Source organism: Pipistrellus kuhlii, unplaced genomic scaffold, assembly GCF_014108245.1.
Source record: "Pipistrellus kuhlii isolate mPipKuh1 unplaced genomic scaffold, mPipKuh1.p scaffold_m20_p_10, whole genome shotgun sequence".
In the NCBI taxonomy this organism is placed as follows: domain Eukaryota; kingdom Metazoa; phylum Chordata; class Mammalia; order Chiroptera; family Vespertilionidae; genus Pipistrellus; species Pipistrellus kuhlii.
The window spans coordinates 51,054,777-51,081,472 of NW_023425405.1; positions in this window are offsets into that span (position 1 = coordinate 51,054,777).

Sequence of the window (26,696 nt, forward strand, 5' to 3'; positions counted from 1 at the left end):
AAGCAGAGTTAAGAATGATGGCAATAAAATCATAAATGCTCTTAAGCCCATCCAGGAAGAAACCAAATAACAGAGGTAAAGGGGTAGAGAGTTGGTCAGAAAGAGAGAAAAGAACATAAGCAAAAGCTGAATGGTCAAGTGGTTCAAGCTCTAGACCTGGAATCAAGTGGGAGATTGATTCCACTAATTTTAGTATTCACCAATCGCTTTTATCTGCAACAATTAATATTGTGCTTTGTCTCTTGGTGATTTCCTAAAAATACTGTAATGTGGTCACGGTGACTTGTAAAAAGCAATTGAGTCAGCTTCTGCACTTAGAGGAAAAGAGATGAAAATATCCCAGAAAGTGCATTTATAGACAGAAAAGAGAGATATAAAGGAAGAAAATTTCTAGAGCTCAGAATAGGAGAGAAGATGGAAATTAGGTAAGGCATTGTGAAGAAAGAATTTATTTCTTCTTGGAATCGTTTCTTTTGTGTAAGCTCTTTGTGGGAACTGCCCAGAGGTGGGTGTTTACTTGCACAGTGCCTTAGACACATCCCCTTCTTCCTGGCTGACTCCTTCAATATCAGTTTCCTGAACTCAGACAACTCACCCTGAGTTGCAACGAAGGCTATATAATGCCATTTTTAAAATCCTGTTTTAACTGTTTCTTCTAGAAATTTATACCGTTTTCACAGTATGCAACAGTAGGAATAGATAAACTTGGAAAGTATCCCCAGGGCAGGGACTGGTTGGTTCTCTCAAATCTTCCCAAGTCTGAGGCAGCACCTTCAACCAGGTGTTGGGATTTGGTGGGGTAGGCCACCATTTGCCACTCCCTGCTTTGGCTACTGTGGGACAGACCCTGAAGCACCTGGAGGGAAATCCAAGCGTCCTCCCACCCTAAGACAGTTATTGCAGCCTGCAGTCTTTTTTTTTTTTTTTTTTAATGTTTTGACTGATTTCAGAGAGAAGAAGGGAGAGGGAGAGACAGAAATATCATCGATGACAGAGAATCATCGATCAGCTGCCTCCTGCATGCCCTCTACTGGGGATCAAGTCCTCAGCCCAGTACCTGGGAATCAAACTGTGGCCTCTTGGTTCATGGGTCAATGCTCAACCATGGAGACACACCAGCTGGGTTGCCTGCAGCTTTCCGGGTTTCTCTCCCAACTTGCTGACCTCCCTGCAGGTTCTGCCACATTCTTTATTGCATCCATGTTCCTAACTGAACTTGGGACCCAGGAGACTGCTCCAGCCCATACTGACACACTGCAGACACTGGGCTGCTGAGAAGGCCACTAAAAACATGACAATTTCTTTTTTTTCTTTCTTATTTTTTAAAAATACATTTTTTTATTGATTTTTTATAGAGAGAAAGGGAGAGAGAGAGAGAGAGAGAGAGAGAGAGAGAGAGAGCTAGAAACATCGATGAGAGAGAAACACCAACCAGCTGCCTCTTGCACACCCCCTACTGGGGATGTGCCCGCAACCAACATACATGCCCCTGACCGGAATCGAACCTGGGACCTTTTAGTCTGCAGACCGACGCTCTACCACTGAGCCAAACCAGTTTCGGCAAAACATGACAATTTCTTATCTTAAACCCAATCATTATTACCTGGAGCCTTCGTGTAGATATGAGCACAAACTCACTCATTGTAGGCAGGACTTGTGTGATAAGTACAGCTGCTGAATTGACACAGATAAATAATATAACACAGACTTTAAATCATCACATGAGGTGCTTAGAAGAGGCTGCAGGCAGTCTTTCTTCCAGAAAGATGGAAATAGGAAATCACCAAGAGACAAAAGCACAATATTAATTGTTGCAGATAAAAGCGATTGGTGAATACTAAAATTAGTGGCAAAGTATGCCAAGAAACAAAAATTTTTACATAGATACAATGTACTTTTGCAAAGACCTATTCTGGTTGTTAGAAATGAGGTGAGCGCTCCCCCCCCCCCCCCCCCAACTAGGGGTCATGGCAGGGGGGCAGCAAGGTGATCATCTTTCCTCCTGCAGGAGGGTGCACGGTATAGCGATTTGACAGTGGAGACACTAAGCAGACATAATCTTTAAAAAAAAAAAAAAAAATATATATATATATATATATATATATATATATATATATTGTTGTTGTTGTTGTTGTTGTTGTTGTTGTTGATTTCAGAGAGAAAGGGAGAGGGAGAGAGAAATAGAAACATCAATGGTAGCTTTTCAATGGTAAGAATTGAGGTAACAAATATTCTTCATTTTGCTTAGCTGTGCTGCATATTCACTTTCCCTGTAAGGCACATATTATTTACTGGAGTAACAAAAATAAACAAAACAAATAAAGGGGGGAAAACAGTAAACACAACTAGTTATATCACTCCTAGTGTCCTATAGGACAAACGCAAACTGCAACTAGGAGAGGCCCTATTTTTCTTCCTGGGGAGGAGGATTAATACCCATAATAGGGCTGTTCCCAGGAGACCCTGGAGAACCTCTTTAAGGTCAGTTTGCCCAAGGTGGGGACCGATTCCGTTTTGGGACATCAGTTCATTCAACTCCTCATTATGCAATAGGTTGTGAGGCGGAGACTGCAAGTGTAATTGGCAGGCATCACGTGTTCAAGTGCAAAGAATTTAATTGATTGGAAGAGCCGTTTGCTCTGAGCTGGTGCAATAACTGCTAGGGCTGAGAGCTGTTTGAATGTGTGAAATGATGCAATAATTGCCTGCCTTCAACAGCAGCTGAATTACTGACAGGAACTTATGTGCTTAAACGGTACTTTGAGTTGGTGATTAGAGAGCACATTCCAATTAGGCATAAGCGACCAGGTCCCCATAACCCAGGGGCACAGCTTCTGTCTCTAAGTGATAAGGGTCAGTGAAAGCCCTAAAGCACATGTGTCAAACACAAGGCCCGCGGGCATAATCCGTCCCACCAGGCCTTGCAATGTGGCCCGCACCGCGCTGTCATCACAGCACTCTGCTGCGTTTCCATCACAATGACAGTTTATGACTGTTCAGTAAACCATTCAGCCCGCGATTTAGGCTGGATTTTAGATTTTGGCACCTTCTCTGATTGAGTTCGACACCCCTACCCTAAAGTCTCCTTAAAACGGACCTGTGGTGCTAGAACCCCTGCAGTACATGTGCTGAGTCTCAGGTGTCTGTGGAATCCCTAAAATAATGATGGCTGCTGAGGACCCCGCCCAGTAAACAAGACCACCAGCTATATTGCCCAAGATAACCTAGACAGGCTCCCAAGCTCTCCACCTGGCACATGAACCTAGGGAAAACCAAAGTGTGAGGGGCAAGCAAAAACCTTCTACAGGTCCCTGCAAGGCTTGGTACTGGGGTTGGGGGTTGGGCAGTGTGAAAATAAACTTGCATACAGGAACTGGAGTTCAAGCAGGAGCAACCCTCAAACAGTCATGAATTCTTGCTCCAAAGTCGCTTGTAATAAGTGCAGCACCATGTTTCCTGGCACTGCTTCTTCCACTGCCCCTCAGTGTGCGCACATGGCAGAATGCCAAAGCCAGGCTCAGTAAAGCTAATGGGAAGGCAGAACTTAGGGATCCAGGCAGGCTGTTCTCGAAGGGTCTGCTAACCCAAGGGTACATGTTAGTGTCAAGATTGCACCTCCTTGAGGCAGTCCTTCTTAAAACAGCATTTCTCACCACGGAGTCCTTGATAATTATTGACCCTCCTGAAATATCTTTGAAAGAGGACTGTTCTATGACAATGGTGGAAAACAAAACTATATATTTGGCAGTCAGCCAGGATTGCAGAAGGTAACAGTAAGGACGCAGCAATTGGTAGTCTTCTTATGACCAAACAAATCTTTAGGCTCTAGAGTTTCACGTTACCGTGATCATAATAATTTCAGTCTTGAACATTTTAAAGGTAGAATCCACATATATCCACCTTGGCCACCAACCAAACAAGCAAACAATAAAAATTTCAATAAAGCCTCCCCCTAGATCTTTTTTGACTTAGACAAACTGGCTAGGAGATAAGTGACTCATTAAATATTGAGGTGACTTCCAAAAATTCTAACTTAGGTTTGGAATCATTTTTATCAAATCCAATATTTACCTTGGAAATGGATGATAAGACCAAAAGGGCTTTAAAGTTGATTTCTAGGTGGCTGCTTCTGAATTATTTCTACTTCCAATCACTCAAAGAGGCTGGACAGGTTTTCTACTTGTTACTGTTTGGTTTTTGCTTTTTACTATATTTTTACCCTCTGTTGTGGTTGTTTACTTGTTACTAGACAGTCCTTACCAAGTTTGGCATTTGAAACTTGAGTCCGAGACATGCCAGACCACAATGCAGATAAAAGTAGGTTTAAATTGTTAGCAACAATCTTGATAGCAGGTGAGAACACAAAGTTCCTCCTTCAAAACACACAAAGTGGACATGTGTAAAATTCAGATGTGACAGCAGGGCACTGAGGAAGTTTGCAAACCTCAGGGTCCCTCATGTCCTATGGTCATAGCCTGTCCTCAAGGGTGGGAACTCAGTGTCTTGCAAGATAGACCTTCCAACTTCAGGAAAATTTGGATATTCCGGGTGTAATGGGGCAAGGCAATGGATAGGTGCCAACTTTCTCAGTTCCCCACCCCCACCCCACAAGCAGACTTACCCTGTTCTCTCCACACTCCTACCGGTCAGACCGGTTCTCTGGTCTTGTGTAAGAACACGGGGTGGAAAGACAGAAGAGGAGGAAGAGGAGGCTGTAAGTTGGGCAGCGAGGTGTCCAGAGGGACTGTGGCATGTGAGAGAAGGAACTGGATAAATAACAGGGAACTTTAAGAAAGCGGCTGAAGATTTCTGCATGGCCCTCATGTGGAACTAGAAAAACAAGGACTTCATTGGTCTACAGACAGCATCTGTCTTTTCACCTGTTTATCACCACATTCCCTCTTCTTCCATTAAGCAGCCTGATCATCTTTGTGGGGGTCACATCACCCTCAGACTGGGAGTTTTGGTTGGGGAGCTTCTGATCCCTACTCCCCACCCCGGCTTAGGAGCAGCATGTGACTGCAGCTCAGCTAGTCAGCACCATTCTCCCAGTCATGGAGTTTGGTTCACTGAAAGTCAATCCCTGGGGTGTGCTAGAGCCATTGTAAACGAGACTGTGTCTAAGCAGGTGGTTAGACTGTGGACTGTGAACTGGGACTCTCAGGCTCATCTCACTCCCAACCCGCAGCTCCACTCCTCAGAGCCTGGTGAGGCCCTGGGTTGGGTGGGAGGGCCAGGGATAGAGATACAGATTTCCAACAACAGATGGGAATGCAGGGGTGATGCGAGTCACTCTATCATGGCTGGCTTCTTCAGTGCCTCCTTCATTGTCTTAATTAGCTGGTTTGTGCTGTGTTCTGTTCCTTGCAACTCAGAGTTTGCTGAGTCGGTGCTGTTTTGATGACATGCTTTGGGGACTGAGTCACCTCATGCAGCTTCCTGTCCTTGACTATTCCCTGAAACAAACAAAATAACTCTCTCCCCTCAGACAGGTGACTTCTGTTAGTTTTTCTTTCTAGCATTCTCTTCTTCAATCTAACATTCGCAGGTCCTTTATACTTTTATGGTATCTATACTAATGCAAATTGGTCAGGATGCCCTCACAGTAACAACTGAACAGCAGGCTGCGTGGGATGACCAGGCCGGCAGGGGTGGGCAGTGAGGGGCAACCAAACGACTGAATAGCAGGTTGCATGGGGCAACCAGACCAGCAGGGGGCAGTTGGGGGTAACCAAACCAGCGGAGGGGCAGTTGGGGGTGATCAGGCTGGCAGGGGGGGGGGGGGCAGTTAGGGGTGATAAGGCTGGCAGGCAGAGGTGGTTAGGGGCGATCAAGCAGGCAGGCAGGATTGGGTCTAAACCAGCAGTCAGACATCCCCCAAGAGGTCCCAGATTGGAAAGGGTGCAGGCTGGGCTGAGGGGACCCCCTTCCCCTGTGCATGAATTTCATGCACTGGGCCTCTAGCTTACTCACTAGATGAAAGATCAGATGTCAAGTTCTCGCCTCAAAAGGGGGTGAGGTTTCTTGTCTCTGAGTTGTCTTATCTTCAGAAAAATGAAGACTAGTTGAAACTCCTCAGTGTTCACTTAAAAGTATTTTTAAAGGGCATTCCAAGCAAGTAACCTCATTAGAGGTTACTACCTACAAGTCATATCAGCATTACCCAAGTCATTTATTACTTATATTTAAGTTTGCAAATAGTGTACTGTTAAAAAGTAATTATCTGTAACTTAGAAAATATAGAAGTTTTCTCTTGAATAATATTGCTCTCATCCACTGGCCTTCTGCTCTTCTCACAAGGGGAGGAGAAAAGGACTAGAGCCAGTAGGACAACAATGAGTGAACAATCCTCCATCATTTGTGCATAACAGGTGTGGGGACCACTGTGCTGGACTCGGAGCCTGTCCAGAGGGGATAGGGGCTCGTCTGCCCTTGTGTTTAAGAGTCTGGCAATGGTAGCTTCTCAATATATGAGTAATGAGTGAATGACGAACAAGCAGATAAACAAGTCACACATTCTTGGGGCAATAAGGTGAGTAACTTGATGAGAGCAAGGTCAATTTGAGTCAGAGAAGGCGGCAGCGGAGTCAGATAATGAAGGGCCCTAAATGTCAGGCCAGAGCATTGTAGAGAACAGCCTCAACAGTGGCAGGAGAACAGAGCTGAGGCATTAGGATACCAGAACCCTAATCACAGTTCAAGTATGAATGCTCTGAGTCACTTCCCCTTGAAAGGTTTTAGTTTCCTCCTAGATGAGTAAGTCATCACATGGCTTTTTCCCCATTTAAAACTGTGACCTAAGATTTGCAGGCTTCTAGAATGACATGGAGAGCCATTGGCAGCACCACAGCACCCGTGCTAGAAGGCGCTTTTCTATACACTTTTTGGGACATGTTGCCCCATGTCGTTCTCTAGCCTGACCATTCTCAAAGTTGAAGACTACCATATATCTGATGTGCCTCCATGAGGCCTAGCATAACAATAAACTGAGGATCATAAACTGGTAACCCATGGACTCTACCCAGCTGCAAAGACATTTAGGTTGGCTATTTTTATGAAAGATATAGCAGAGAGATTAATGTCCACCCAAAGATGTTCACATCCTAACTCTCAGAGTTCGTAATATAATGCATTATAAGGCAAAGGGAGTTTTGCAAATGTGATTATTATTATTTTTAATAGCAAGAATTACTTGGGAAGGCCAAAAATGCAGTAAGGATCCTTAGGAAATAGAAGAGAAAGGTAGAAGAGTCAGAACCAGAGGGATGGCAATATGAGAAAGACTCAATTGGCCATTGCTGGCTTTGAAGACGGAGAAAGGGGGCCATAAGGCAAGGAAATGCTAGTGACCTCTGGAAGCTGAAAGCAAATTCTCCCCTAGAGCTCCCAGAAGGAACAAACCCTGCCAAAACCTGGATGTTAGCCCTGTGAGACCCATTTCAGGCTTCCGAACTTCAGAAGTGTAAGATACTGTGTGCTGTTTTAAGCCATTAAATTTATAGTAATTTGTTATGGCGGCAATAAGAAACTAATATAGGAGGTAAATCTGAATGCCTTAGTCTTAGTCTTTGCAGGCACTTCCCATATTAGGCCTACTTCTTCTGATTGTTCGCCACTAGGCTTGATTTTGTTATATTTGTGACCTCTGGTTAAGCCATTGTCATGACTCAAGTTGCTAACTGGATTTTAAGAACATAGGACTAAAAATCAGGGGAAGATTGTGGCCCATAACCAGTGACAGGACTGTGGACCTATGGGTTGATCTCCTTTGGTCTCCCTTTCCTTGTTTGTAAAATCAAGGGGCTATACTGGATTATCTCTAAGGACTCCTACTCTAGAGTATCATGGTTCTGTGGCTGATTAGTAATGGTTGCTACCTTATCACTATCATATAATTTGGGTTTCTATGCTGCAGTGGCTATTACTGCCCGGTGATTGGGATACGAGTAGTTCCCAGCACCCTCTCTGGCCATGCTTGGTAGCAGCCCTCAGCAAACATTCACCAATGCCTGCCTCACGCTGGATATGCATCACCTGAGAAGAATGAGAACTCAGACTTTGGTCCCTGAAGTTGCTATTCAGATGCAGTAATAGAAAAGACCAATGACCTGATGTAGATTCTCGGCAGCACCACAGACATAATATTTGTTAAAGATAGCTTAGCCCTAGTTAGTTTTGCTCACAGAGCATCAGCCCACAAGGGCACATAACTTGGCTATAGGCTCAATCTCTGGCCCAGACGAGGATGCATATGGGAGGAAATCAATTGGTGTGTCTCTCTCACATTGATGTTTCTCTTTCTCTTCCTCTTCCTCCCTTCCACTCTGTCTAAAAAATCAATGGGGAAAAAAATATCCTTGGGTGAGGATTAACAACAGCAACAAAAAAGGCAACTGATAATTGACCAGGATATCATTCTAACAAATTCTATAAACAAGAAATGAAAACCCTTCTATTGTCTGCCCCTCGGCTTTTCAATCTCTCCTGTTTGCTGACACATTCTAAGGTATGGATATTGATCTTGTAAGAGTCATTTATGTTTTTCCTCCATCTAGTAGAAAATAAATAGCAATGTATATTAAAAATGAGCATTTTTCCACCTTTTTTTCTCCACTGGATTTAGAACAGGGAAGGAAGGTTGACAGAAAAACAGAAGACAGAATGGAATAGGTGGTGGAAAAGGTAAGTAAGAATGTTCCTAAACTCAATTCAAGGCACCAGCTTGATATTTTTCCCACTCTGAGGGGAATTTTATTTTAGGCAGAGAGCGGTGGATTGACCAGCTGTGCTGGGGTGAGGCTTGATTGTCTTCCTAAATAAGAGTCTTGCCCAACAAAGAACTTTTTTAAATGGCTTTGATTTTCCAATTTGTAAAGTCATAAAAATATCTTATAAAAAGCTTTTAAAAAATCCCTTTATTCTCATGAAAAATTTCCCATGTGGTAAAGTTAGTTAGGTTCTACTTCAGTGGACAACATCCTTTCAGGATGTAGCTCTTCAGCCCATACCCAAGTCATCAGATCTCCTGCTGAGAGGAGATTGTGAAGAAATGTGAACTGCAAGTTACTAGAGATGTAACTCACAGCTTCTAAAGAAGAAACAACCCAATCTTATCTTGTGACCCTACATATTTATATACTGAAAAGGGAGTCTCCAAGGAGAAAATGTGGAGGAAATGAACTCGGGTTTCTTCCTTTACCTCCATTGTGAGACACTACAAAGTGTCCACCTGTCTAGAGTGTCCAGGTGGCCATTGAGACATCTATTGTCCAGGTCCACAGGGGGTCATGTTCTGGTAGGTCTCTGCTGCTTGTGTCCCATACTTAAACTGCAGAATGCTTTGACCAGGCCGCCCATGGTCCCTCTGCTTAGATGCACCACACTCCACTTCTCTGGGGTCCTGCTTCCCTCCAAGGTGTTCCTCAGAGCCTCATCTCTGCTGTGTCTGGACCCACAGTTCTCTGTCCTCTCCCTTCTGACCCTGCAGGGGATGAAACTTTTTCAGGGTGAGAGTGAAGCTCCAAAGTAACCTTGGCTCCTTCTAGATATTCTATGTTTATCAGTAAATCTTGTTCTCCTTCTTAATACTTTCCAGACACCTAGTAGTCCAACTTTTGGAAAACAAAACCTAGAAAGAATTGTAAATCACTTGTATTTCCCAGTCTGCCTTATTCCTCCTCAGGCAAGGAGCATGGAATAGTCAGTCAGCTTGAATGAAGGTAGGAGAAAATATACAGAGAGAAAAAATTAATTACCTCAACATATTACTTAGCCATGTTAGGTACTCTTTATTAATGGTATCGCAGAGAAGGTTACCTACCCTTGCCTCTAGAAAAGGGAGTGTCCTGTGAACACAACTTCTTAGTGTGTCTCATCCCTTTCCAGCACCAAGAATACAAAAGAGGGATTCAATGAAGGTTCCTTCTTATCTTCTTTTGGGAATTCAATCCCAAGGTTAAGTTTTTTGCTCAAAGAGCCAAATTCTTCCTCTCCTGTATCTTATTGTTTTATTGTATAACAAACCAAAAGAAACCTTCCTTATCTCCATTGTCAAACTCCAAAATTCTAGTTTCAAGAATTTGCTTTCTTTTTTGTTTTGTTTTGTTTTTCGTGTTTTTTTTTATTAAAGTATTATATGTGTACATATTTGCTTTCATTGCTCTTGAAATACAAATATCTGTATATGCTCATTTTTTTCTATTTTAATGCTTTAACCCAATGTATAAAATATTAATTCCACATATAACCAATATAAATTAATCAAATATTTTATAGTTGTTTTTTTGTTTTTTGTTTTTTGGTAGTAAGTCTTTGCAAATTGGTGTGTATTCTATGGCACATATCAGTCTGGAGTGGCCACATATAGTCAATGGCTACTTCTAATGTTTTTTAAGCACTGATAACTTGAGAAATTGATCTTGTGTTACCTTGCTTAATCCTATGTAATAAAAGGCTAATATGCAAATTGTGCCCTCAGGAATTCAACTGGGAGACCAGGAGTTCAATTGCTTGCTATGACATATGCTGACCATCAAGGGGCAGAATGGAACATGGTGGGTGACCAGCAGTGGTGGTGGCTGTGGGGCACTGATGAAATGAGGGGAAGAAGAGGTGGAGAGGCCAGGGGGTGAGGAACTTGATCAGCCCTGATTTCTGGCCAGGCTTGGGGACCCTACCTGAGCACAACTTTCATGCACTGGGCCTTTAATCTAATATAAAAAGTATAGTGCTTTAACCAGAATGGTCAGAAATAGATTAGTTATTTGGTACAGCCACCTCAGCAAGGCTCCTGTTACAGGAAGACTGCTAGGATTAAAGAGGGGTACAAAAAGTAAAAATAGGTTCAAACAGGGATGTCTTTGTTTATATTTTATGTAGAGATTTCAGAATATCAAGGGGAAAATATGAAGGAATTCATAGTTCAGCTAGAGACAAGTTTGAATTCTAAAGTACTCTGCAAAGAAAGATTTTCAAATGGATTGTTTCAAAACTGCATTGTTCAGTCAATTGTTTTGAATTGAAATTTTTTTTAAAATTAAAAACTAAAAATTTCCCAAGCAAGTCCAATACTATGGTTAAAACAAAACAGGAAATCATCAAAAATTTTTATTTCTCTTAATGCTATCCTATATAATCCTATATAATAAAGAGCTAATATGCAAATGCTTGTCACACCCTCACACTGTTAAGCTGTAAAGGCTCAGACACTCAAGACTGGGGAGAAAGAAATGGGGACCAGCCAGGTACAAATGAGCTCATGAGAGAGGAATGGGGACCAGCCAGGCTGTGGCCTGAAAGAGGGACAAGATGCCCTCTCCACAGTCCCAGGTGCCAGCAGCTGCACCTGCAGCCCAGGAGAGGGATGAGCTGTATGCCACATCCCTGGCACCAGCAGCTGGGACTGCCTCCCAGGAGAGGGATAAGCCACCCACCCAGGCACCAGAACCTGCACCTGCCCATGGTCCCTGGCACTTGTGGCTCAGACCTGGGCGAAGCCGCCTGCCCATGACCTCCTGTGGCTGCGGCCAGCCCAGGAGAAGCTGACCTGGTCCTGGGTGCCTATAGCCAGACAGAGAGAGGGAGGCCCAGGTCCTGGGTTCCTGCAACCAGCTGGAGGAGGGAATCCTGGGTCCCAGGTGCAGGGCAAGGCAGAGGCGGTTAGGGATGATCAGGCCAGCAGGGGAGCAGTTAAAGGCAATCAGGCAGATTAAGTAAGATGTCATAGACAAGTGGTTAGGAGCCAGCAGTCCCAGATTAAGAGAGGCAGTGGTAGATCCCCTGAAGGGTCCTGGATTGGAGAGGATACAGGCTGGGCTGAGGGACTCACCCCACCCCACCTGTGCACAAATTTCATGCACCAGGCCTCTAGTTATTTAATGAAGAAGAAGCTAAGAAAGTGGTAGCTTCAGTCATGTTTCCTGCGTGAGCTGAAATGATATATTGGATTTTTCAAAGGTTTCAGATGTTTAGGAAATTAGCTTCTTTTATAATGCCCCATTTTATTTCCTTCTTTGTTCTTAATCCTACACTCTTGCCAATAACCTTAGGGGATACAATCATATGCAGTGGAGGTAAGGCTAAAAATCATGAGAGTGAGGAAATTTTGAGAGAAACGAAGGTAGCTTGGCAGGAAATGAAAAAGAAGTGAGAAAGAAAAGGACTGAAAGTGGAAGGCGTATTTATAATGAAGAGGTCACTTGAGATGTAGTTAATGGAGCTGAGAAATGAGGAGGCTGTGCAGTCACCCCAAGAAGGATGCAGGATAGAATGTGCAAAAGTCAAACTCCAAATGCCTGTAGGGGTGAGAAAGGTAAAAGAGATGCAGGCTGGTTATGAAGACATAGGAAACAGCGGGGACTGTTGCAAACTGTAAAGTTTCAGGAAATTCTAACTTAATTTTTTTTGTCATACACCAGTGTGAGCCAAAGCAAATACACCTGCAAGCTGAGATTTGTCTGCTGGTCACCTTTCAGCATCTCTGGCAAAGAGATTAAAAGCAAGAGATCTGGAGACAGACTGCCTGGGTTCATATTCTGCTTAATCATTTGATGGTTCTGTGACCTTAGTTTCCTTTGTTCCTACCGCATAGAATTATTGTCCAGATTAAGTAAAATGTCATAGGTAAGGTGCTTTGCATAGGGTCTGGCAGACCTCTAATAAATGCTCATTAAGCACTCACTAGAACACAACTCTCTGGTCAGTCTGTTTGTTGCTCTACCCCGAGAGCCATAGTGTCTGGCACATGCTCATTATAGAGTACCTGGATGAACAAAACAAAGAGAAGTAATTATAGGGAAGAAATGTAGAGTCATATAAAATTCTCCATACTGACTATGGGGCAGCTCAGGTTAGGCTGATTGTTAGGCTATGTTTTAAGGACTATAGAGTATGATGATTTCATGAACTCAAAAATGTTCAGAACAGAATGCAATGAGTCTTGCTTCTGGTCTGTGATGGTTAATTTGACATGTCAACTTGACCAAGAACTGCCTATTACCATGGAAAGATTAACAACCGAATTGTGGAAACAACAGAGTCCCAGTCTCTCCTTCCCCCCAGGTGCTGGCCCTTTGCAAACCCCCAGCCCACATTGCCTGTAATCTTGTAACCATTATACCCATTCTTATTCCTTCTGCCTACTTCCCCATGTAATCTTTGTTCTTGTACCCCATATAAGCAGCGGGCTTACAGGGAGGGGTGCAGAGCAGATTTTCTCTCCCATATTGCCTCCACTATTTGAATAAACACTCCTATATGATTCAACCCTCTCTGCTCAGGCTCAAGTAGTGACAGGCAGCCCAAACCCAGTGGTTGTCAGGTTTTAAGGTGATGTCAGGTTTTAATATGTTAGTTAACTAGATGGTAGAAATTCTTTAATGATGATGTATATGTGTATCAAATCACCAGGATGCACACTTTACGTATCTTATGATTTTATCTGTCATTTATACCTCAATAAAGCTTAAAAAAAAATGAGCTCAAAAGAAAGATCTGAAAGGACAAAGTTGTTTCCCAATAGCATTGCATCTCAGAACAAACATCAAAAGTATTTATAGAAACAAAAAAATATCCAGCAACCAACAAGGTGAAATTCAAAATGTATGCTACCCAATACAAATTACCAAGCATGTAAAATGCACAGGAAAATGTGACCCATAATGAGAAGAAATATCAATAAAAAACAACCCAGAGTTGTCACAGATGTTAAAATTAGCAGACAGAAACACTAAGATAGTTATCACTGTGTACCATATATACAAAAACCTAGAGGAAACTTGAATATGTTAAGAGGATACACAAGTGATATTTTTAAAAGATTCAAACTGCACTTCTTAAAAAGAAAACTACAAATGTGTAAGAAAAAAATACTTGGTGGGATTAATGGCAGTTTAGGCATTGCAGTAGAAAGAGTAATGAATTTGAAGATGCAACAATAGAAATTATCCAAAATGAAACACAGAAGGAAAAAATACTGAAAAAGTAACATCAGTAGTATTTATTCCAGGTATGCAAGCCTGGTTAAACATTTGGAAATCAATTAATGAAATCTATTCCAGTATAGGCTAAAGAAGAAAAATCACACAATCATATCAAAAGATGCACAAAAATATTTTAAAAATCTAACATCCATTTATAATAAAAATTCTTATAAAGTAGGAATAGAAGAAAACTTTCTCAACTTGATAAAAACTATATAAGAAAAAACTACAGCAAAAAATCATACTTAATGGTAAGAAACTAGAAGTTTTACCATGAAGATCAGTTATAGGGGAAGGATATACCTTCTTACCACTCCTTTTTAACACCATACTGGAAATTCTAGCAAATGCAATAAGACAAGAAAAGGTATACGGTTTAGGAAGACAGAAATAAAACTGTCTTTGTTTGTAGATGATGTAATTATCTATGTAGAAAATTTAAAAGAATTGACAAAAACCAAACAACAGCAACAAAACACCCTGGAACTAGGAAGTGATTACAGCAAGGTTGTAGGATATAGATTAATATACAATCACTTTCCTATATACTAGCAGTAAACAAGTAGAATTTTAAATTAAAAACACAATACCAATTACATTAACATTTCCAAAAAGAAATGCATAAGTATAAATCTAACAAACTATAAGATCTATATGAGGAAAACTATAAAACACTAAAGAACAAAATCAAAGAAGAATTAAATCAATTGAGAGATAGTTCCTGCTTATTGATAAAATACTTTATATTATCAGGATGTCAGTTCTTCCCAATTTGATCTATAGGTTCAATCCAATCTTGATAAAAATCCCAGCAACAAAACTTAAAACTAATTTTTAAGTTTATATTCAGAGGCAAAAACAAACAAACACACCAAAACAACCCAGAATAGCCAACACAATATTAAAAAAGAAGTTGGAATACTGATACTATCTCACTTTAAGACTTACTTTAATTACAGTAATTAAGACAGTATGGTGTTGATGGAAGGACAGGTAGATAATTGGAAGTGAATAGAGAACCCAGAAATAGACCCACATAAATATAGTCAACTGATCTTCGGCAAGGGAGCAGAGGTGAAGCTGATGCCATTGTAAATAGCTCAGTTATCAATAACTAGAAAGGAGCAAAGGGAAGGACACATTTTATAGGCATTCACTTGTACAGTTTTGCCAGGATGTTGCAGATTAACACTCCTCAGGGAAGCCACTCACCTGACTAGGGGAAGGGATTGGACAGGGGAAGAATAGATTCATGCCCAGAAAAGATCGAATGACATATGAAAGGTACTTTTCTGTCAGTCACACCTGGGGACAGGTCTTTGGTTAGAATAGGCATGGCCACTGCAAGTGCAGGAAGATTTAAGATACTTAAGCTTCTACACAAAGGAGTTTTCTCTCCTGCCTCTTGGCATGTTGCCTTTGACTCCTGACCTGTGGGACTCTCGTGCTTCTGCATTCACCACACGCAATAGACTATAGACTGTAGCCTGATGTTACACCAGACACAGCCCCACAATGGAACATAAACACTGGACACTGGCTTTGCTTTTAGCTCTGCTGAATCCCCAACTGCATATCTTCCAGGACTGGATTTTAAAAAATGGGATTTTATAATCCGAGGGATATAATTCCACACAAATAAAGCTTTCTACCACCTCTATTATAGAAATCCAAACTACTCTATTCATTTATTCATGAAGCAAGTGTTCTGCTTTCTTGGGAATGTCTTGCATGTTCAGCACAACTGAAGAGTTTTTATGCAAAAAAAAAAAAAATCAACTCTTTAACCCTCCCTATACCTGCATCTGTTGCAGTGGTCTCTGTGGCTCCTCCCATCAAGAAGTGGAGTCTATTTTCCCTACCCCTTGAATCTGGCCTTGTGACTTGCTTTGGCATAGAATGTGATGGAGGTAATGGTGTACCAGTTTTGAGTGTAGGTCTCTAGAGACTCTGCACATTTCCACTCTCTCTTTGCAATCATGCCACTACTATGTAAACAAATTCAGGCTAGCCTGCTAGATAATGAAAGACATGTGGCCTGGTCACCAGTTGATTCAGCTGACAGCCAGCCAACCACCAGATGTGTGAGGCCATTCTAGACCAGCAACTCAAGAAATAGCCAACTGATACTTGTAGAATGTTTAAAAGTTGTTGTTGTTTTTCATTCTGGCCAACAACTTTGCTATTACTTTCTACCTTCACTCAGACCATATTTTCAAATATTTTAATATTTTTGAAGAGTCAAGGGGAAAATGATCAAATTCTCATAGTTTTCTTGACAGAGACCTTTGGGTTAAGTTCAAAAGAACTGATCCACTTGCAAAACTGATTCTTTCCAGGTTTACTGGCAATTGGAAGCAACAGATAATAGAAATGTTGACATTATAGTAGTATGCTAGTCAGAGACCTTACTAGCCTGAAATGTTTTATACTGGAGAGAGAATATGCATGCTTGTGAGGTTCATTTACAAAAGCAACTTAATCTATGTGCTGAGCTAATACCAAAATGGCAGAATCAAGAGTGTCACTATTAAGAGTTATGGTAATAAATGTTTATTAGTTAGAATTAGAATCAGCTGTGACAGAAAGACCCAAATGACTATAGTTTAAACAGGATTGCAGATTATTTATCTTAAATAAAAATCCAGAATGGAAGATTAGGATTTGAAGCCTCAAGGTGCCAGGGGCTCAGACTTGTATTTGGTTGCACTGCTTCAGGTAGCCTTAACTCCATGAACCAATGTGGTAGCATGTGTACTCTAAGCAGCAAGATTAAGGAAGGGAAGGGCCTCATAGTCAAGTCCCCCATAATTAAGCACACAGATACAATCATGGACCATGAAGGCCAGCATCTTATTAGCCTATTAGTCATCAGGCACACCTAGCTGCAAGGAAGGCTCAGAAGGGATTCTTTACTTTGAAAGGCCATGGACTTAATTAAAAATTGGATTACCATAGAATTGGAAGTCAACTAATAAACTCTGCTGCAGAATGTTTAATATCATCACATTATACATTTCTACTAAGGGTTCTCAGATGACTTGGGTTCCCAATTTTGTTTATATCTCAGTGTTTGTAAACCAGAAAGCAATTTCTCAAAGAATATTTCTGATGGTTATGTTCCTTAACCAATAAACAAAACTTTTCTTAACCTACAATGTCTTCAATGTTTTTGAAATGTTTTTTTTAATCTATGCTCAATAATGCCTTATTTTATCATTTCAAGAGGAAAAATACATTCTTAATGACTACAGATTATCTAACAACAACAACAACAACAACAACAAAAAACACACACACACACAAAACAAAACCCAGAAATAGACCTCATGAAACAGCAAAGGCTCCAGGGAAAGATGACCTCTTGGGTCAGGAGGGTACCCTACATTTGCATCAGAGAATATAAATCTTCCTGTCTAGGGCATTAGGCACACACTAAGGTTTTGATGTGGAACACAGGGACAAATGGGGAATGACACACTATCCCATTTTAACCTATTCATCCTTTATTTTGGAGAAGAAACTGTGTTCTTGGAGTCCACATGGCCCTACACATGCTTACAAGATACATGAAGATGGGTGCAGCCTTGAGCTATCCCAGAGCCTGAGGCAGTCCTTTGCCTTCACTCTACCCTAGTTCCAGATTTCACCAAATGGAACTGCAAAGACATTCAGCTTCCCATGCAGTCCAGTCTTTCACCAAGTCCACAAATGGCCTCATCTGAAAAACCCCTAACTGTGTGTATGTGATAAACCCCATCACACTTCCAGAAATAGACTTAGAGAACAGGGCAAGAGAAAGAGACAGTGACAGAGTCAAATTTGAAAATTCACAGCAGTTGAGTTCTGTCATATCATAGACATTCTAAACTGTGGAGGACAAAGACCATGAAGATTTCCAGCACATAGATCTCCAGCATGATTTAATTTGGCAGTTTATGTTGTTTCCTGCTCCTATCAAACAATTCATCACTGCTGACAGATGTCTGTGCTGATTATCGCTGGGAGCCTTGCTACTTTGAAAGCTATTGATTAATGCTTCCATCTTCCCAGCCTTAGAAACGTTTTCACTCAGCTGCTTAGGAGAGTTGATTAACAAGCCTCCTTCATATTTTCAATCCCTCTGAAAATCCATATTAGGCTATATAGACCATATGGGGAAGAGAAATCAAGGTTTTTAAGGACTGGTTTTAAATGGGCTCCACTTCCTTTTTAGTCACCTCTTCAGAAATTTGCTTTGCCAACTGGCCAAAGGGGACATAGCCTCCTTTTAACTCACTTTCCAACAGGCAAGGGCTAGGTAGCCTTTAAAAATAAATATATATATATATATATATATATATATATATATATATATATATATATATATATATATATATATATATATATCACAAGCAGACTAAGTTTTTTTTGAGAGGTTGAATTTTGACTCAACTTCGATCACAAGAAGGTCCCAGAACTTTCCTTTGGCTATGAACAAAATTACTTTTTCTACTGAATATTACTAAAGTCATGCTCAGTAGGACAAATATATCCATAACCTCTCCTGCCACTTAGTGTGGGAGGCTATATTACTGTAGACATTACCAAAAGGTTCAAGAATGGGAACAATTAGCATAGGTCCAGGATGACTAAGCTACACAGAGGGCTCACGGCAACTGAGATACACGGTGTAAGATCCAGGCTGCTTCCAGCAGAGCTAGACCTGCCTTCTCCTTCAATAACCAAATAAGATATTTCTTAACTTCCCTCTTTTTCCCTTGGCATTAAATACTAGCCAAAGCCCTGCGCTTAGATTCTGCTGCCTAATCTTCCTTTTATCCCAAGGATCAAGGATATAGGGACATTCATTAAAAAATATGTTCTCCATTGAGTAACATACTGAGTAGCATTTCTCACACCAATAATATAGGTGTGTTGGTTTGTCTCCTTGGAAAAAGCAGGGGTGATGCTCATACTGTTTGACAACACAGAGCATGACAGTCATCAATCCAAATGGATGTTGGGCACTAGGTCAGAGCAATACATACTCCAGAATGTCAGCCCCATCCTGAGTGGGGAGACTTCCCGTGGTAACCAGTCTCCAGTTTACAATACTCATCCCTTGTTTCCATCTTTTTTAAACAAGGAGGGAATAGCTCTTTGTTGCCTGGGGCTCTTTCTAGTAGGAGATTTCCATATAGAAGTTTGAATGAGTTTTTAAAAACTTGGTTAAGGCTGAGAATCTATTTACAGATTCCAAATACATTCATCATTTGCAGAATGCCCCTTCCTTCCAAATCAGTCACCAAGGCCTGTCAATTCTACCACCTAAATAGTCCAAATCACTCCTGCCTTTTGTCCCCTCTGAGACTGAGGGCAGGCATACATCATGTCTTGTCTGAATTTCTCATAATTAGTCCCTTAGGCATGCCCTTCCATCGGAGCTTGCACACACGTACAAGAAGGGTCTTCTAAGCTCAAATCTGATTGTGTCACTTCAGTGCTTAAAATAATTAAATTCTGCTCTGTAGTGAGATAGGGTATGTGGCAAAAGGCCTGTAACTAATAAAGGCTACAGGAACTGTCAAGGAGCTAGTAAGACTAACCCCCAAGGATTTATGTCTTAGAGCCAGCAGAGAACAGCTCAATCCAACATGGTACTAACTAATTTCATCTTCTGGGTAACCCATAGCCTCAATATACATTCATTGTAATACATTAGCATATGAAACCAAACACCAGGAGCCACCAATGGAAATGGAAAGCCCATGTAAGGACACAAAATGGCCTTGGAGCTCTTCAGAGAAACCTCCAGCCCTTTCTTGGAAGAATCCTGAATATTCCTTTCCCTTACTGACTGCCCTACCCCTCAATTAAATGAACCTTAATAAAATAATTAACTCCCACTAGGGAAGTGCTGCTCTGATGGTAGAGTAGCCACTCTGTCTCACTCCTTCACTAATAAACTCACTTTCACTTTAAACTCTATGCTGGCTCAAGTTTAAACTCTTTCCTGACCAAAGCCAAGAACCCAGTGGGTCCCAAAGCCGCAGGTCCCTGGACCCCGGAGGGCCTACATCACTAGGATTAAAAAATACTTTGTAATATTCCCAGGCACTTTGTGATGTGTCCATACCATATTCCCTCACTCCCCGATCAAAGGCCAAAGCTCTAGCCAAGCCCAACTACTTGTTCCCCGAAGGCACAGTTCCTCCTCACTTCACCAACTATGTGAGCTGCTCTCTCTCATTCAGGAATGTGGTCTGGAAGCCTTTCCTGATCTCTCTAGGTCTTGTTCTCTACAATCTCATAGAACACTTTTATTGAGGTACTTTCTAAGTTGCACCCTGTATCTTTGCCCCAACACAACATTTCCACAAAGCAGTGAGACCCCAAAGGGTGTTAACCTTTAGTCATTTATGAGTAAACTAGAGGCCCTGATTGATGCACTGGTGGGGTCCCTCGGCCTGGCCTGTAGGAATTGGGCCAAAACCAGCAGTCTGACATCCCCTAAGGAGTCCTGGATTGCAAGAAGGCGCTGGCCAGGCTGAGGGACCCCAAAGGTGCACGAATACTTCCCCATTCCCTCTGAGATTCACCAGTCTGTTCCATGTTTCCATGCCCCATGGTATCAGTGCACATCATAGCTACCAGTCAAAAGGTTGAATGGTCACTTAGGCATATATATATATATATATATATATATATATATATATATATAGTCTAATATAGATTGAGTGGAGTAGTTAAAAGAGTGTGGGTGTTTTAGGAGGAAACACTACATAAAATAATATTGGTTAATTCACTTAGGTTGTAACATATAACATTGTCATTTTTATAAATAAAAAATAATAAAATCAGCAATTTTAAATAAATTTACTATAAATTAAAAATGTCCTGCCTTATAAAATGTAGTTATTAGTCTCCACCTGCCAAGTCTGCTATGAGATGGTTTAGCATAGAAGTTAAGACTTGGGTGTCAAATTTAGAACTGTGTTAGCTCTGGTCGAAACCGGTTTGGCTCAGTGGATAGAGCGTCAGCCCTCGGACTAAAAGGTCCCAGGTCCGATTCCGGTCAAGGGCATGTACCTTGGTTGCGGGCACATCCCTCATAGGGGGTGTGCAAGAGGCAGCTGATCAATGATTCTCTCTCGTCGATGTTTCTAACTCTCTATCCCTCTCTCTTCCTTTCTGTAAAAAATCAATAAAATATAAAAATATAAAAATATAAAAAAAGAACTCTGTTAGCTCTGAATACAAACTGTGCATGACCTTGGACAAGTTATTTCACCATTTTGGACCTCAGTTTCCTCATTTATAAAATTGGGGATAATAGCCGAAACCAGTTTGGCTCAGTGGTAGAGCGTCGGTCTGCGGACTGAAAGGTAGGGGTGTGCAAGAGGCAGCTGGTCGATGTTTCTCTCTCATCAATGTTTCTAGCTCTCTGTCTCTCTCCCTTTCTCTCTGTAAAAATCAATAAAATATATTTAAAATTTTTTTTTAAATTGGGGGTAATAGCAATGTTTTGTTCATAGAAAAGTAAGAATTAAATAGTTTGCATAAGAAGCTGAGTTCACAGTAAACTCTCTAAATGGCAGTTATTGTGGGCAAAAATAATGATATATATTACTCACTGTAAAATGTTCTAATTTCAATTGCTCTGTGTATAGCTTAAAACAAACAAATTTGTAATCTGATTGCTTTGTTGATGAGTACTACCTTTAGAGCCTCAATCCTTCTTCATCATTTACTAGGTGTTACAGTTAATAATGCAGATTTTTTCAATAGTTGATATATATATATGTTAATATTTATGCAATTTTTAAAAAAAATATTTTTATTGAGTTTGTACAGAGAGGAAGGGAGAGAGATAGAAAGCTAGAAACATCGATGAGAGAGAGTCATCGATCGATCGATCGATCAGCTGCCTCTTGCACACCCCCTACTGGGAATATGCCCACAACCAAGGTACATGCCCTTGACCGGAATCAAACCCGGGTCCCTTCAGTCCCCAAGCCGATGCTCTATCCATTGAGCCGAACCGGTCTCGGCTGCAATTTGATATGTATGCTATTTTGTTGTATTGACAACAAACTTCAAAACTTCATATGTCAAATTTCTGAAGGTGTAAACACCATAGATATTTTTATGCTTAAAAATGTTGAATTTCGTGCCAAAAAAAGAACATTTGTGGGAAGTTTTAATTCATTACTTTATTTTGAAGAGAAGTGCTGCTGAATACTTCGGGAGGCTTATGGTGAACATGCTCCATCTCAAGATACTTGTGAACACTGGTTTTAATGCTTTAAAAGTGATGATTTGGATGTGAAAAACAAAGAACATCCAGGTCAACCAAAAAAAAAGTTTGAAGACCAACAATTACAAGCATTGTTGGATGAAGCTACTTGTCAAACTCAAAAACAACTTGCAGAAAGATTAAACGTTGCTCAGCAAACAACTTCTGATCATTACAAGCAATGGGAAAGATTTTAAAGGAAGGAAAATGGGTGCCACATCAACTGAACAAAAGACAAATGGAAAACAGAAAAGTCATCTGGAAAATGTTACTTCAATGGCACGAAAGAAAATCTTTTTTTACATTGAACTGTGACTGGTGATGAAAAGTGGATTTATTTTGAGAATCCCAAATGCACAAAATCATGGGTTGATCCAGGCCAACCATCAACATTGACTGCAAGTCCAAATCACTTCGGAAAGAAGACAATGCTCTGTGTTTGGTGGGATCAGGAAGGTGTGGTGTATTATGAGCTTCTAAAACCAGGTGAAACCGTTAATACTGATTGCTACCAACAACAAATAATCAATTTGAACCATCCTTTGATCATGAAATGACTAGAATGTGCCAGAAGACACAGCAAAGTAATTTTGCTTCATAACACACTATCACACACTTCAAAACCAGTAAAAGACATATTAGAAGATCTTGCCTGGGAAGTATTAACCCACCTGCTGTATTCACCAGACGTTGCTCCTTCAGATTACCACTTGTTCTGATCAATAGCACACATACTTTCTGAGCAGCATTTCAAAACATACAAAGAAGTGGAAAATTTGATCTCTGACTGGTTTGCCTCAAAATAAGAAAAGTTCTATTGGGACAGTATCTACAAATTACCTGAAAGATGAGGAAATGTGTAGCTAGTGATGGACATTACTTTGAATAAAGCACTTTTGAATTTTCTCTTGAAATTATCATGTTTTCTTTGATTACAAAATTCGCATTATTAACCGGTACAACTAGTAAAAGCCTCCATTTCCATTTATATTGATCAGAATCCTTGGTGGGCATGTCTACATGTTTCCTTCTCTTTCTACTTCATGTCTGTAGAGTTCATGTGCCACCATTACAACTTCAAAAGGTTGGAACAGAATTACTAGGAACCCTAGCATCTGCCCAGCCCTTTTCTCAGACTCCCATTAACTCCTGAAAAAGACAAGAAAGTATCAAGAAGCAGTGCTTGGCTTGACCTATGTGGCTCAGTGGTTGAGCATCCGACCTATGAACCAGGAGGTCTGGTTTGATTCCTGGTCAGGCACATGCTCAGGTTGTGCAGTCCATCATTGGGGGGAGGGGGGCATTCAGGAGATAGCCGATTAATGACTCCCTCTCATCATTGATGTTTCTATCTCTCTCTCCCTTCCTCTCTGAAGTCAATAAAACATATATATTTAAAAAGAAGAAGAAGAGGAGAAGAAGAAGAAGGAGGAGGAGGAGGAGGAGGGGAAGGAGGAGGAGGAGGAAGAGGAGGAGGAGGAGGAGGAGGAGGAGCTTGGACAGGCATATGAAGAGGAGGAGGAGGAGGAGGAGGAGGAGGAGGAGGAGGAGGAGGAGGAGGAGGAGGAGGAGGAAGAGGAGCTTGGACAGGCATATGAAGAAGCTATTTTACCTTCAAGGCAACTGTGAAACCACTCATTATCCCAAGATGTGAGATGTAAGATGACCATGCTCCTCTGAGGGATGTCTCCTGGCTTGGCCTCTGTGTTTATAAGGTCACAAGGAGCCCAAGTCTGGCTCTGGCTCTGCTCAGTACTCCACAGAACAAGATATCAACTCCACAAAGAAGATACTAGGCAGCAATCTGGCTCAGGCCAGGTCCAGCATCTTAAGGCCCACCCTTTTAATGCACATTTTGCAGGCATGCCTCAGAGAGATTGCAGTTTGGCTCCAGACCACCACAATAAGTGAGTATCACAACAGAGCAAGTTGTAATCCTTCTGCTGGTGGAGAGTCTTGCCTTCCATTTGTAAAAAAAAAAAAAAAAAAAAAAAATGCAACATCTGTGAAACTCAATAAACAAGGGACTATTTTTTTCTGTTCCCTTTTGCTGGCCCATTGGATTTGGAACACATGCCTCTCCCCTCTTACCTACTTCAGAAATGGCCCCGTGATTGCCAACTCTTCTCTGATTTTGAGGAAAAGCTGTGTCTTTCTGAAAGATTTTACATTAATGTTCCCTGGAAAGAAAGACACAGAGAGGAAGGGAAAGGGATAGAGAGTTAGAATCATCCATGAGAGAGAAGCATAGATCAGCTGCCTCCTGCACACCCCCTACTGGGGATGTGCCTGCAATCAAGGTACATGCCCTTGACCGGAATTGAACCTGGGACCCTTCAGTCCACAGGCCGATGCTCTGTCCACTGAGCCAAACCAGTTAGAGCAGCTTCCTCATTCTTGCTGCTCTAACCTGGTTTTGGTTCTCATCCTGATAACTAGATTTCATATCAGGTGAACAGTCCCCACCAGCATTCTCGTCACATGACACTCCATTTCTAGAGGTGAGGGCCTACCTACCACCCACCAGCCCTTCTGAACACCGTGGCCTCCATCTCAAAACCCAGCCAGAACTGAAGAGAACTCTCTGCTGCATGAATGTGGTGTGGTGCAGGCAGCGGCTGGCTCATGGCTGGTGGCAGGAGAAAGCATGGGAACAGAGAAGGGACAACAGAGGAGAGGAAAGACACAGAAGAGGAAAGGAAGAGTGGAAAAGAACATCCAGGGGGAAAAAGGGAAGAGCCAGCAAGGAACCAAATGGCACAGCTGTTGGGGATCTAGTACTTAACTTTTCTTTCTTTCTTTCTTTCTTTCTTTCTTTCTTTCTTTCTTTCTTTCTTTCTTTCTTTCTTTCTTTCCTTCCTTCCTTCCTTCCTTCCTTCCTTCCTTCCTTCTTTCTTTTACATATATATCTATATATCTATCTATCTATCTATATATATATAGATATATATATATATATATATATATATAGATAGATAGATAGATAGATAGATAGATATTTTTTTTCTATTAAGTTTTTTACAGAGAGGAAGAGAGAGGGATAGAAAGCTGGAAACATCAATGAGAGAGAAACATGGATCAGCTGCTTCTTGCACACCCCCCACTGGGGATGTGCCCACAACCAAGGTACATGCCCTTGACCAGAATGGAACCTGGGGCCTTTCAGTCCGCAGGCCGACGCTCTATCCACTGAGCCAAACTGGTTTCGGCTAGTACTTAACTTTTCTTCTCAGTCTGAGACTGAATACAACTTGATTTTACTCACCTGATTCATCGGGGTCCCCTCTTCCCTCCCTCCTCCCTCGCCCTTTGCCCGTGCCTGGGCCAGTAGGAAACAAACAGAAAGCTACACTCACGCATTCCTTCTCAGCTATTTATTTGTCTTTAACTCAGGGTGTGCACCTGTGAGGCAGCAAGGACACTCCTAATTACTGCCTTAAAAAGTGTCTAGCTTGTTTATACATTCTTGCTTCGTATTTCACTTTGCCAAAATGCAAACCTTGGAGGAGTGTATCTTCAGTCTGGTCACAGTCCCTGTGACATCTTGTGTCCACTGGGCCCTAGCAGCTCTATAGGGTAGTCCTGAATTTGATTCTGGGACTTCTTCTGTTCAAGAATTTTCTCTTGATGTGGCCAGTTTTCTTGGTCTATTCAGAAAGTATGCGGATATACAGAATATCAGTTATCACAATCTTGTTAAAGTTAGAATTTGCTATACATTTCTCCTGTTTCTATCACAATTTCTGGCAAGATTTTCTACCTATAGCACTCCATTTCTCACCGATGCTGCTCTAGAACCTACACTATGCTAACAGTAATAACAGCAAATATTTACAAAGAACTTATCTGGCAGGCACTGAGCTAAAGACTTTATAGGTATTCTCATTTTAGTGATATGATAGAATCAAATCCTGAAAAGCCACTTACTGTAAAACACCTGTAAATGAGTCATAAAATATGACAAGCAGACCTGCAAATGCAAATCTGAGGTGGTAAGAGAAGGAATTCCCTAGGAGGAAAACAACTATGGAGAAGAGCCAAAGGCTGGGGTATCAGCAAGCCTTAAGGCCTTGGCTGTCCTAGGGTGTTGCCTGACCTTCCCAAACAAGGAATTTGGACTTTGATAGCCACTTTGGACAGGAAGACTAAGTCTTGAGCTCCCTCCAGGTAGAAAGTTGGGCCTTGAATGCTTGTATGAGGAAAAAGCAAAGCTAAAAATCAATTATGGAAGCATCCATGTTGAAAATTAGGTAAAAAAAACAACAACTGCAAATGAAATCCAATGAAAGCAGTAATAAAGAGCAGAATGCACACAAAAACAAAACACATGCAAGCCACCTAAAGATAGAGCCCCTGAGAATACAGCTTCGGTGGAAAGAGGGGGCTAGAAAAACTTTGTCCTCTGGTAAAGGGGAACCCTCTAAAGAAACTTGCCCACG